Source organism: Chrysemys picta, chromosome 7, assembly GCF_011386835.1.
Source record: "Chrysemys picta bellii isolate R12L10 chromosome 7, ASM1138683v2, whole genome shotgun sequence".
NCBI classification, from domain to species: domain Eukaryota; kingdom Metazoa; phylum Chordata; order Testudines; family Emydidae; genus Chrysemys; species Chrysemys picta.
Window position 1 is genome coordinate 68989963 of NC_088797.1, and position 12033 is coordinate 69001995.

Genomic DNA, 12033 nt, shown 5'->3' on the forward strand with positions numbered 1-12033 from the left:
GTGAGATAAATTTCCTCAGAGAGCTGTGTTTCAGAAGAAAGAGAAATGGGTTCAGAACTTGGGAAGCCTGCTAAATCTGGTTTTTATGTAGCTCGATAAACACAATTTTCACTAGGGCTCAAGGTTCGTAGTAAACTCTGAGCCTAGCTGTCACAAGGACTCAACAATCAATATTTTGTTCTGCTAGTCTGTTTAGAGGCTTCTAGGGGCAAAAATCAAATCGTTTGGGCCTGATCGTTATACAGCCTCCATATGGAAGGAAACCCACTGGAAAGTACATAAGCATTAACTTAGCTCCATCGTGTGATGAGCTGATGTTCCTTTTCTCACTGAAGAGCATAAGAAATTGTATGGCTCTTGATTTGAATTTTTTTGGCGGGGGGCGGGGGGGGCTGACCAAAATACCTGCTAATAATAAATCCTATTAACCTCAGTTATAGAGATGGGTGAAGACAGTGAGGCAGACAGAACATAGTTACTGGCCCTTCCCTCCGGGGGAACTTCAAAAACTGTTCCTGCTAGAGTCCTCCAGGACTAAATGCCAACATTTGTAAAGTATGGCAACTTGCTAATGGACAGAGGGGACAAATGCTGATGACCGCATATTGGGCTGCATTAGTAGGAGCATTGCCAGCAGATCAAGGGAAGTGATTAGTCCCCTCTATTCGGCACTGGTGAGGCCGCATCTGGGGTGTTGTGTCCAGCTTTGGGCTCCCTACTACAGAAAGGATGTGGACAAATTGGAGAGAGTCCAGCGAAGGGCAACGAAAATGATTAGGGGGCTGGGGCACATGACTTACAAGGAGAGGCCGAGGGAACTGAGCCTGTTTAGTCTGCAGAAGAGAAGAGAAAGGGGGGATTTGATAGCAGCCTTCAACTACCTGAAGGGGGGTTCCAAAGAAGATGGAGCTCGGCTGTTCTCAGTGGTGGCAGATGACAGAACAAGGAGCAATGGTCTCAAGTTGCAGTGGGGGAGGTCTAGGTTGGATATTAGGAAACACTATTTCACTAGAAGGGTGTGAAGCACTGGAATGGGTTACCTAGGGAGGTGGTGGAATCTCCATCCTTAGAGGTTTTTAAGGCTCGGTTTAACAAAGCCCTGGCTGGAATGATTTAGTTGGTGTTGGTCCTGCTTTGAGCAGGGGGTTGGACTAGATGACCTCCTGAGGTCTCTTCCCACCCTAATCTTCTATGATTCTATGACCCAATCACAGCTAACAAATCAGGACCTGTCCTGTGGAGCAAGAATCAAACCACTTAGGGCAATTTTGCATTCTGCTTTGGAGTAGTTTGTTTCCATTTCCAACCCAACGACATCCTTAGGTGGCAGACTGAAGCAGAGTCCAGAAGAAGAACACACAGTAGTTCTTCTCGTCTTCCCATTAAAGATTATCAATAGCTCCTTTGAGGCTGGGGAAGGAAAAAGTTAAACAATTTTTCTTAGCAGAATATTTATATCTAAAATTCCAAACCCCTCTACGCTGGAGAGAGAGAAAGAGAAAGAATTTTTGGTCCTAAGTCCTCCTCTTCTTGTTTGGCTCCTTTGTTTTCTGCTTTTCTTGTTTAGTTGGTTTTGTTCTGGGACAGAAATGCTCAAATTCTCTAAATGTGTTTTACATCATATTACATATCTAGGCCCAAATGCTTCCTTCCGCACCGAAGTGGGAGGATCCAAAATCCAGGGAGAGAGAGAGGGAGAGATCTGTGTTGGTCTTGGTAAGGACCAAAAAGCTTGTATATCACAATTTGTTCTAGTTAATATCATAGAACATTTTAACAGAGCTGTCTACAGTTCCCTGATCTCTCCCGGCAGGCTGGAGCCCAAACTTCCAAAATGGAAGATGAACTTTTGTCTCTGTGCCATACACCGCATCCTTTTGCAACAGTGACAGCTGCTCTACACAGTCACTCCATGACTTCTCAGGGAGACTCAATGGTTATGAAGGAGGGTTTCTTCAGAGTGGGAGGGAATAGGATCAGTAGATGACCCTTCACTGCAACCATGACCATCACCACCCCAATCATTCTGCAGGATTTCCTTTCAGAAAATCATTTTGCCCAAATCAGAATTTTCTCCCCCTGGTTCCTTCTAGTTCAGACACATGTCCCTCAAAGGAGATGAGGCGGATAGGGAGAAAGAGCAGTGTTGGAGGCACCTGCCCACAGAGATCTGGATCAACATCTTGCAGTAACATTTTGGGATGTTTGCAACTTGGATGGGTTGCATTCCCTGGTGGTAAGGGGGCACTCTTTGTAGTGAAGGATAGTCCACTGTGTATTCTGTTTGGGGTGTCTGTCTCACTTAGAGCTCAACCCCTGATCATTTCCCTGTGTGCCTTTCTGTAGCATCATGGAAAGCATAGGAAATCCCTTTATGGACAGTCATGAACTATATACGGAGGCATTTCTGAGAGTTAGTCCTTAATATTCATGGTCCTGTGGATACATAGATCTGTTACACTCACAGCAACACCCTCCCCTTATCTTCCCTCCTAACATAGTACCCTTCCCCCTATGGAACAAAATGCAGAAATTCCATTTGCTGGTCCCTACATGGATAGTTTTCAACATAGAGGATGGCTTGACCTTTCATTAACAAATACACACTGTCAAATTTTCTAGTAAGTCTCTCCTGCTACTACGACTAATAAGTAACCATCCTACTAATTCATTGAGGCAGATATTTGAATGAAGGGTAGGCATAATAATTGTTCCTGCAAGGAAATGGACCAAAAATATGTAATTTTAAAAAAAATAAACCTAAGTCTCTTTAATTTTTGTTAACCGCTGAGATAGAACACATAAGTAGCTCTCATTTAATCTGATGTGGATTTTTTTTTCAAGTGAGCAAACTGAGATCCCTATGTGGGAAGTACAGCTTTTATTCAAACACATGATGTTTAGCAGTACACCTGTCAACTTCCCTTTAAAACATTCCAATTGTGCCAATTTCAGTGGCAATCCTGAAAGTGGGTGGTTGTGACTTTCATTGTTCTCATCAGAACTATGAGCAGTCATATCAGCATTAAGTAATGACATCCTAGAGCTGACAGGCTTCCAAGATCTCTTTTGTCTCACAACCAGTACAAATTCTTATAATTGATTTGGATTGTGGGGCTGGTAATATAGCACTGACTAGCAATTAATGCTAACATTTTAGTCTCATTTCATGCTGTCAAATACTCGACACTTTTTTTATGTAAAAGATTGTCAGGTATAAAACCATTTGTCTCATTATATGTCGATTTGCCACCTCCCCTTCAGATCACTGTCATGAGTGATGCAGGTGAAGCTTCCACTTCTTTTAACTCTTAGCTCAGTGGTTATATGAGAGGAATTTGGAAAGTATGTACCTATTTACTCTTATAAATAAATCAGATCAATTACCAATACCGCATCATCAGCTGAAGACACATGAGAAACACCTAATGATTGTTTGTATTCAACTGTGTTCAGAAATGTTGGTTTTGCATAAATGAGCAAACATTAAAGACATGTCCTTTATTATGATGCCATCTGGAAATGGGGATGTGTCAAACCATGGATTATGCTTGCTGACATATAACCCACTAAGGTGCAAGGCTCTGTGACAGGTCCACCTGAGATGCAAAGTACCTGCAATCGATGCTCTGCCTTGCCCAGAGTCCATAACAGGCTTGGAAAGTGAGTGGTACTGCCTCAGGATGAAGTGGGTAGCCAGAATGGGTAGGGGGGTGATGATTCAGGGCCATTAAATGGGAGTTTTGTTGTTGACTTTAGTGGAAGCGGGATCAGAACCCCAGAGCATCTCTTAGGCAGCCTTTGTGGAAATTCAGGCTGCCCTCTCTTGGTGAAACTGCAGTGAAGGCTGAAGAGTCATCTCTCCAGAAATGAGACCCTCTGTGGAGTGCCAGATGCCTGTTGATGCTTGGGGGTACAGTATCCCCCTCTACTCAATATGAATTAAGTCCATTTTTGTGAAACTGGGTTGGGATTCTTTTAGTGTTGCATAAAGCCTGGTTTGCAACAGTCAGAGTCAGTTTAATAACAAACCACCTCAAAACTCTGTAATCTTTCTGGATGTTCCTTTACCTGTTGAGTGTATGTCCTATTTAGCTGATTCAGGACTTGATTCTGAAGTCCCTATTGAGGCATTCGTTGGCTTTATTGAAAGTTGTGCTTGAGTGATTCGGTGCAGGCTAGGCACCTTTTAACTGATCAGTGTGATGCTATCAGGTTTTCTACAAGTATATAGTTGTTAAAATGGGTGTTCTCTATTTACGAAAAAGGTTAGCGCCTTTGCAAGCCCACTGAAACATTTATTACTGTTGTTTCTACTAGCATGGAAAATTTTTGCAAATATGGTAGAAAAACTGCTCTTGCAATCGCTTCATCTCTTTCACCTCAACTTAGGTATGTGCCAGTGTCAAACAGTACATGTCAGTTTCAAAGAGTACTTTAAGAAATTAAAACCATGACATGGAAAGGAATACAAGAACTCCTGAAAAGACAGGGATCATGAAGAGCCTCTAACAGATGTGTGAGTGCCTGCCATCTAGAGATATTATTGTTGGGCCTTTTTGAGTATCAGTGGTCTTTGCACACAAGTATTGATGGGAGCAACCGATATACATCCCGTATCAGTTGACAGCACAATGGACTCCACAGCCTAGCTGTAGATTGCTCATTATTTCTTCTTCCCTATATTGATGACTCTGACAGTCCTGGCTCAGGGGTTGGTTGGTAGGGTAGCATCACGTAGTGGTCAGGGCTTAGGCCTGTGACATGCAGGGGGCTTGTTGGTAGGGAGCCCGGACCCTCACACTCCACTGGGCTCTGACCCAGGGCCTTTTGAGGGCTGTCAGTTCTGTGACAGCTGGGGCTGCTTAAGGCTGCTCTCCCTGGACCACTTCCTATCCCCGCCGCAATTGTCCCAAGGTTGCTGTCGGGGTTAAGGTGGCACGAGGATTGTCTGCTCACCACAAGGTACCTTCTGGTGGCTGCGTGTAGCGAGGTCTCTATCTTTCTCGGACAGCCATTGCCGCCTCCTGCAGTATGGCCCTCCATCTCAGGGCTTCCCTCACTGGGGTAGTCCATATGAGAGGGAGAGGGGAATGCTTCCCTCTCAGGCTCTCTCTGTGTCAGGTCCACACTCCCTGAGTGGAGGGACCTTTGGGCAGTTGTTTACGGAGAGATTCAGCCTTCCTTCAGCTCTTCTCTCCTGGGGCAGCAGGTCACAGGTCTGCTCTCTTCCTGGGCTGCCACCAAATGAGCAGCTGCTCCTCTAGTTGGTGCATTTACTGCAGGTGTGGCGGGGCGGGGTGGGGCTGGCTGGGCCCAGAGCAGTTCTTTAACCCCTTGTTGCCCAGTGCGAGATTTGTATACCCTATCCCAATGACATTTTGGAAAATGTTTTGTGTCAATACTGAGCTTTATATTCTGACAATAGTATAATGATGTAGTCGGGGCATCTTAACCCATTTTTAAGTTTATTCAAAAATAGGTCTAATTTATTGTTAGCACAGCTGTGTACCACCGTGTGCTGTGAACACTAGGTAAGCAGGGTTGCCTTTGAACAGTGCCTTCATCTGCAGCATGAGTCACAGGGTCTGAAGGCATAGGCACTGACTCCATGGGTGCTCTGCACCCACCGGCAGCTCCCTGACCTGCCCCCTTGCCCCAGCTCACCTCCGCCTCTGCTCTGCCTCCTCCCCTGAGCACGCCTCCACGTCCTGCTTCTTCACCATCCCTCCCAGCGTTTGCGCCGCGAAACAGCTGTTTTGCACGGGTCTTTATGTAAAAGATTGTCAGGTATAAATCTTTTGCATAAGGGACTCTTGTAGTAACTCAGAGCCCTCCTCATCTAGTGTCCCATCTCCAGCCATTGGAGATATTTGCTACTAGTAATCACAGATCAGCTACATGCCATTGTAGGCAGTCTCACCATGCCATCCCCTTCATAAACTTGTCAAGCTGAGTCTTGAAACCAGTTAGGTTTTTTGCCCCCACTGATCCCCTTTGGAGGCTGTTCCAGTACTTCACTCCTCTGATGGTTAGAAACCTTCATATAATATCAAGCCTAAACTTGTTGATGGCCAGTTTATATCCATGGTCCTTAACCTAAATAATTCTTCTCCCTCCCTGGTGTTTATTCCTCTGATGTATTCATAAAGAGCAATTATATGTCCGTCAGCCTTCATTTGGTTAGGCTAAACAAGCCAAGCTCCTCAAATCTCTTCTCCTAAGTTCCTCTGATTCCTCTGATCATCCGAGTAGCCTTTCTCTGTACCTGTTCCAGTTTGAATTCATCTTTCTTAAACGTGGGAGACCAGAATTACACACAGTATTCCAGATGATGTCTCGCCAGTTCCTTGTGTAATGGCAATGACACTTCCCTATATCTACTGGAAATACTTCACTTAATGCATCCTAGGACTGCATAATCCTTTTTCACATCCGCATCACATTGGTGGCTCATAGTCATCCTGTGATCAACCAATACACCCAGCTCTTTCTCCTCCTCTGGTGCTTCCAACTGATATGTCCCCAACTTATAGCAAAAATTCTTATTATTAGTCCCAAGTACATGACCTTGCAGTTTGCACTACTAAATTTCATGCCATTTCTGTTATCCCCGTTTTCAAGGTCATCCAAATCTTCTTATATGATAATCTGGTCCTCCTCCTGTATTGTAAATATCTCCCAACTTTGTGTCATCCACAAATTTTTATCAGCACACTCCCCTTTTTTGTGCCAACATCATTAATGAAAATGTTAAATACAATTGCTCTCAAGTCCAGTCCCTGAGGAACTCCACTAGTAACCTCCTTCCAGCCTGACATTTCACTTTTCAGTATGGCCCGTTATAGTCTCCCCTTTAACTAGTTCTTTACCCACCCTTCAATTGTCATATTATTAATCCCCATCTTCTCCAATCTAACTAATAATTTCCCATGTGGAACTGTATCAAATGCCTTACTGACATCCAGGTAGATTAGATCTACTGCATTCTTTTGTCTAAAAATTTGGTTATCTTTTCAAAGAAAGAGATCAGGTTGGTCTGACATGATCTACCTTTTGTAAAACCATGTTATATTTTATCCCAATTACCGTTTACCTTTGAGTCCTTACTTACTTTCTCTTTCAAGCTTTGTTCCAACACCTTGCATACACTTGAGGTCAAACTGATGGGCCTGTAGTTTCCCAGATCACATTTTTTCCCCTTTCTTAGAAATAGGTACTATATTAGCAATTCTCCAGTCATAGGGTACAACCCCCTCCTCCCAAGTTTACAGATGCACTAAAGATCCTTGCTATTGGACTTGCAATTTCATCTGCCACTTCCTTTAATAATATTGGGTCAAGATAATCCAGGCCCCCCAATTTGGTCCCATTAAACTGTGTTTGCATTTGACTTCCACCTCAGATGTGGTAATTTCTGTTTCCATTAGCCATCCTGCCACTACCTCTGAGCTCCTCATTACCCTTATTAAAAACTGAGGCAAAATATTCATTTAGGTATTGGGCCATGCCTAGACTATCTTTAATCTCTACTCCATCCTCAGTGCTTAGGGGTCCCACTTCTTCTTTCCTCCTTTTCTTTTTTGTTTATATGGCTAAAGAACCATTTACTATGGATTTTAATTTCCTTTGCAAGGTCCAACTCTGCTTGGCTTTTGGCAGTTCCGACTTCTCCCCTATACTTTCTAACTTCTAAGTGGTAGTTTTCCTTACTGATCCATTCCATCTTCCATTCCTTGTAGGCTTTCTGCTTTCTCTTAATAATATGCTTGAGATGCTTATTCATCCAGTCTGGTCACTAACCCTTCCCTACTAATTTTTTCCCGTTGCTTGGGATGCAATCTTGAGATAGTTTCTGCAACTTTGACTTCAAGTAATTCCAAGCCACCTCCACATTTAGATCCTTCAGTTCATCAGTCCAGTCTACTTCATAACTACTTCCCTTGATTTTTTTTAAAGTTTGGTCTTTTGAAATCAAGGACCTTAGTTTTAGACCTATTTTTTGTTTATCTTTCCATTTACTCTAAACTGAATTAGTTTATGATCACTTGAACCGATGTTGGACTCTACAACCAGTTCTTCTATGAGGTCCTCACTACTGACCAATACTAAATTTAAAATGGCATCATCTCTTGTTGGTTCAGTTACTGTTTGGTGGAAAAAAATCAGTCACCTATCCCATCCAGGAATATCTGGGCCCTACCATTATTAGTAGTACTTGTCCTCCAATCTGTATCTGGGAATTAAAGTCTCCCATAATCACACATTTCCCAGTACTATTTATTTCATTAAAAATATTAAAGAGGTGTCTATCCATATCCACACACAAAAAACAAACTTAAATTTTTTTCTCAAAGTTTTACTGAAAATTTTTGGTTGGGTTTGATTTTTTTAACCTTTCCTCCTTCGACCTTTACTTCCCTCCCACTGCTTTTTCCATTTTGCAATTAAAAAACTGAAAAATAAAAAAGCAAAAACTGTTCAGTTTTTGTTAGAAATACTTAACATTTAAAAAAACAAAATATTTTTGTTAAACTTTCAGGCCATTTAATGAGGGAAAGAAAGTTGAAAAATTTTGACCAGCTGTTGTACTGAGCACTTTGGGTTCATTGAAGATCCAATAGCATTTTTTAAAACAGTAAAGGTGTTAACCTGGATATCATGGCCAGACTTTCATTCTTTCAACCCTATCAGAAATTTTCACCACTCTTTCATCTGGAGAAGGTATCCCTCCACTTCCCATCCTAGCACTGTTGTGCAGTTTTGCTTTACACTGTTAAACAAGTTACTTGTTTCATTCTTACAAAGCAGCAGAATTTTAGTGGTGGAAGAAGAAATAACTTCAATACTAAGGTCAACATTTTAGTGCCTCTTGCTTTGTTCTTCACCTCCAAAGTTGTCTAGTCGGTATCATTGACAAGAGAACTAGAGTCATAGCTTCATCAGTGTCTTCAAGTATAACAGACAACATAAATGAGTGTGCTGTATATAGCATCTGGAGGGGGACTCTGAATTAATGTGTTGTTATGTAATTTTAAAGTCTCTCTAATCTCTTTCCTTTGTACACAAGTGTAGCTACTTTAGAAAATCCCAACTGAGCTAAATCATGTTAGATGGAATCTAATGAAAGCTTTATTTCTTGCTGTTAAATCATATTTTATTTAAAAAGCAAACCCACTGCAAAACAGTATTAAAATGGCATACGATGCAACTGCTTGGAATTCACCATGCTCACTCTCTCAGTAATATGCAAAATGGTACCTTCTTCCAACCATTCTGCTATATATAGTGAGGATATATTGCAGCTTATTACTATTATAGCGTATCCTTAAAAGCAAGGTTCTTTTTCAGACAATCTCAAGCAAGCATTTATCAGTTTTATTCCTTTAATGACTCAAACTTCTTTTTTCCATGATATGCTATTTGGTACATAGGATTTTATGGATTTAACAGTTTTATTAATTTAAGAGGTTTCCACTGAGCAGTAAAATGGCTCAGTATGACAAAGAAAGTATCATAAATGAATTGATGTGTCACCTATCAGAATATGATCCAGCAGTGATTTCATTATTGTGGTTATTTCCCTTCAATTATCTGCAAACTTAAAATGCTAAATAACATCCCCATATCAACTGAGAAAAAAAAATCCCTGAAACAAATGTGACCGGATTTCACAAATTTCCTTCAGATTATTGATGCCTCACATTAATTTTTATTCCTTAAGGCACAATCTTCCTGGAGATAAACAAGATATTTTATTCAAATGTTTTGTGTGAGTTAGGTCTTCAAGGCAAAAGGCAGATAAGCTGTAGAATATTTCAGTACAAAAGCTGGAACACACAATAATGCTGTTATAGAGAACTGCATGTGTCCAACATTCTATGGTTTTGCTGTAGGATAGACCTTGTACTGCTCATGTTACCAGTTAGATCATAAAGATACAATATAAATACAAGGTGTTCTTATTCAGGAAGTCATAGCAGTAGAATTTAAGAAGTTGTTTTTGACCTACAGGGCTGGAATTTTCAAAGCTGCAGCCCCACTGAAATGCAACAGGATTGAGATGCTGAACTTCCTTAGGTTCTTTCAACAATCCCAGTGTAAAGCTCTAAATTCCATAGGGCTCTGGCTATCTAAGGGACTTGTGCAGTGGCTGAGAACCACCATGCCAATTGCTATCATTGGAGACACTTGAGCTCATGCATTCTGCTGGGCTGACACAACTTGTTGCTGTCTCCACTGACTGCAAAGTCATATTTAATGTCATGTTAGTTAACATGATTCCTCAAGGTCATGTTCTACCACTACCTAATTTTCTAATGAAAACAAATCCTAGGAATGATCCTCGACACTTATTTTTATTAATTATTTGTATTGCAGTAGTGTCTAGAGGCCAGGGCCCCGTAATGATAGGCACCGTACAAACATATAACTAAGAGATGGACATTATCCCAAAGAGCTACGTATGAGACAGCAGGTGGATGCAATTAGGACAGGAGAAGCACAAGGAGCCAGTGAAATGAAACTGGGCAGAGATGTATAGATTGAATATCAGAAGGGAGCGTTATCATCTACTCTCGGCTCTTGCTATACTACCTCACTCTCAATAATTTCTGCATGGAGCCTATAACTTCTCTTTCAGCTCTAGCTTATCTTTTAAAAAAGTATCTAGTCTTTATTCTGACTTCATGATGGAGAATCCACCACATACCTTGGTAAGTTGTTCCATGGTTAATTACCCTCACTATTAAAAAATTAAACCTTATTTCTAGACAGAATGATTCTAGTTTCAGTTTCCAGCCATTTCATCCTGTTATACCATTTGCTGCTAGATTAAAGAGCTGTCCACTATCAGAAATCTATTCCCTATGTAGGTACTTGAAGACTATGACCAAGTCATAACTTTATCTTGGATAAACTAAATAGACTGAGTTTCTTAAATTTCTCCCTGTAATGCATGTTTTCCAGACAACAAATCATTCTGGTAGCTCACTTCTCATCCTTTTTAGTTTTTCCACATCATTTTTGAAATGTGGATGCCATAACTGCTCACAGTATTCCAGCAATGGTCTGAAATGGTGTGTACAGAAATAATACCACATCACTACTCCTATTTAATATTCCCCTGCTTATGCATCCCAGGGGTGTGTTACCCTATTATTTACAGCTGGGAGCTTATTAGTTGGTTGTTTACCACCTACCCCGGTGTATCTTTTTGCTGTCAAACATAATGTGAAGGAATGACATGGTCACAGTGGGTTCCAAATAACTGTGTTTACTAATTATATGCAACATGCAAGGCCTAGCTACCTATATATACGACTAGTCTAGCAGGGTTCTGGTGGCTTCTAAAGCAGACACCAATCTCTGTATCATCTGCAAATTTTACCAGGAATGTTTGTATGTTTTCTTCCAGATCATTAAGGAAGATATTGAATAATATTGAGCTAGGAACAGCTACCTACAGGACCTCACTAGAAACTGAATGACGATTCCTCATTTACTTTTTGTGATCTATCAGTTAACCAGTTTTTAATCCATCTGTGTCTGCTAGACTTGGACTTGCTTCCCTCTTGAGTTCAACAGAACCCAGATTTCTTGACCTTCAGGACACACTACAAGGCTCATCTCTTTCTGGAAAGATGAGATAAGGGTTTGTGGGGAGCCATATGCAGGCATTAATTATTGGATTTGTCAAGGTACTTAAACTGGATTGCACTATAATTATTATTGCAGTTTGGGAGGCAGCAGTAACTTGTCTTTAAAGTTTTATTTGGTTGCATAATTATAATGTTCAGTCTGAGCACCTAGGATTAGGATAGTCATTTTAAAAATCAAAGTAAATACCTACATAAATATAATCTTTGTGTGTTACTAGCATCTAGGCACACATACAGGCACACATACAGCCATAGTGGTGATGGGGTGTGTGCGAAGTTCTTACTAGGCATACTGTAAGATGACAGAGTACAAAGACTAGTAAGGGCACTGAAGATGCCCATTAGTGCTGTCTCTACTGCTCCACACAGGCAG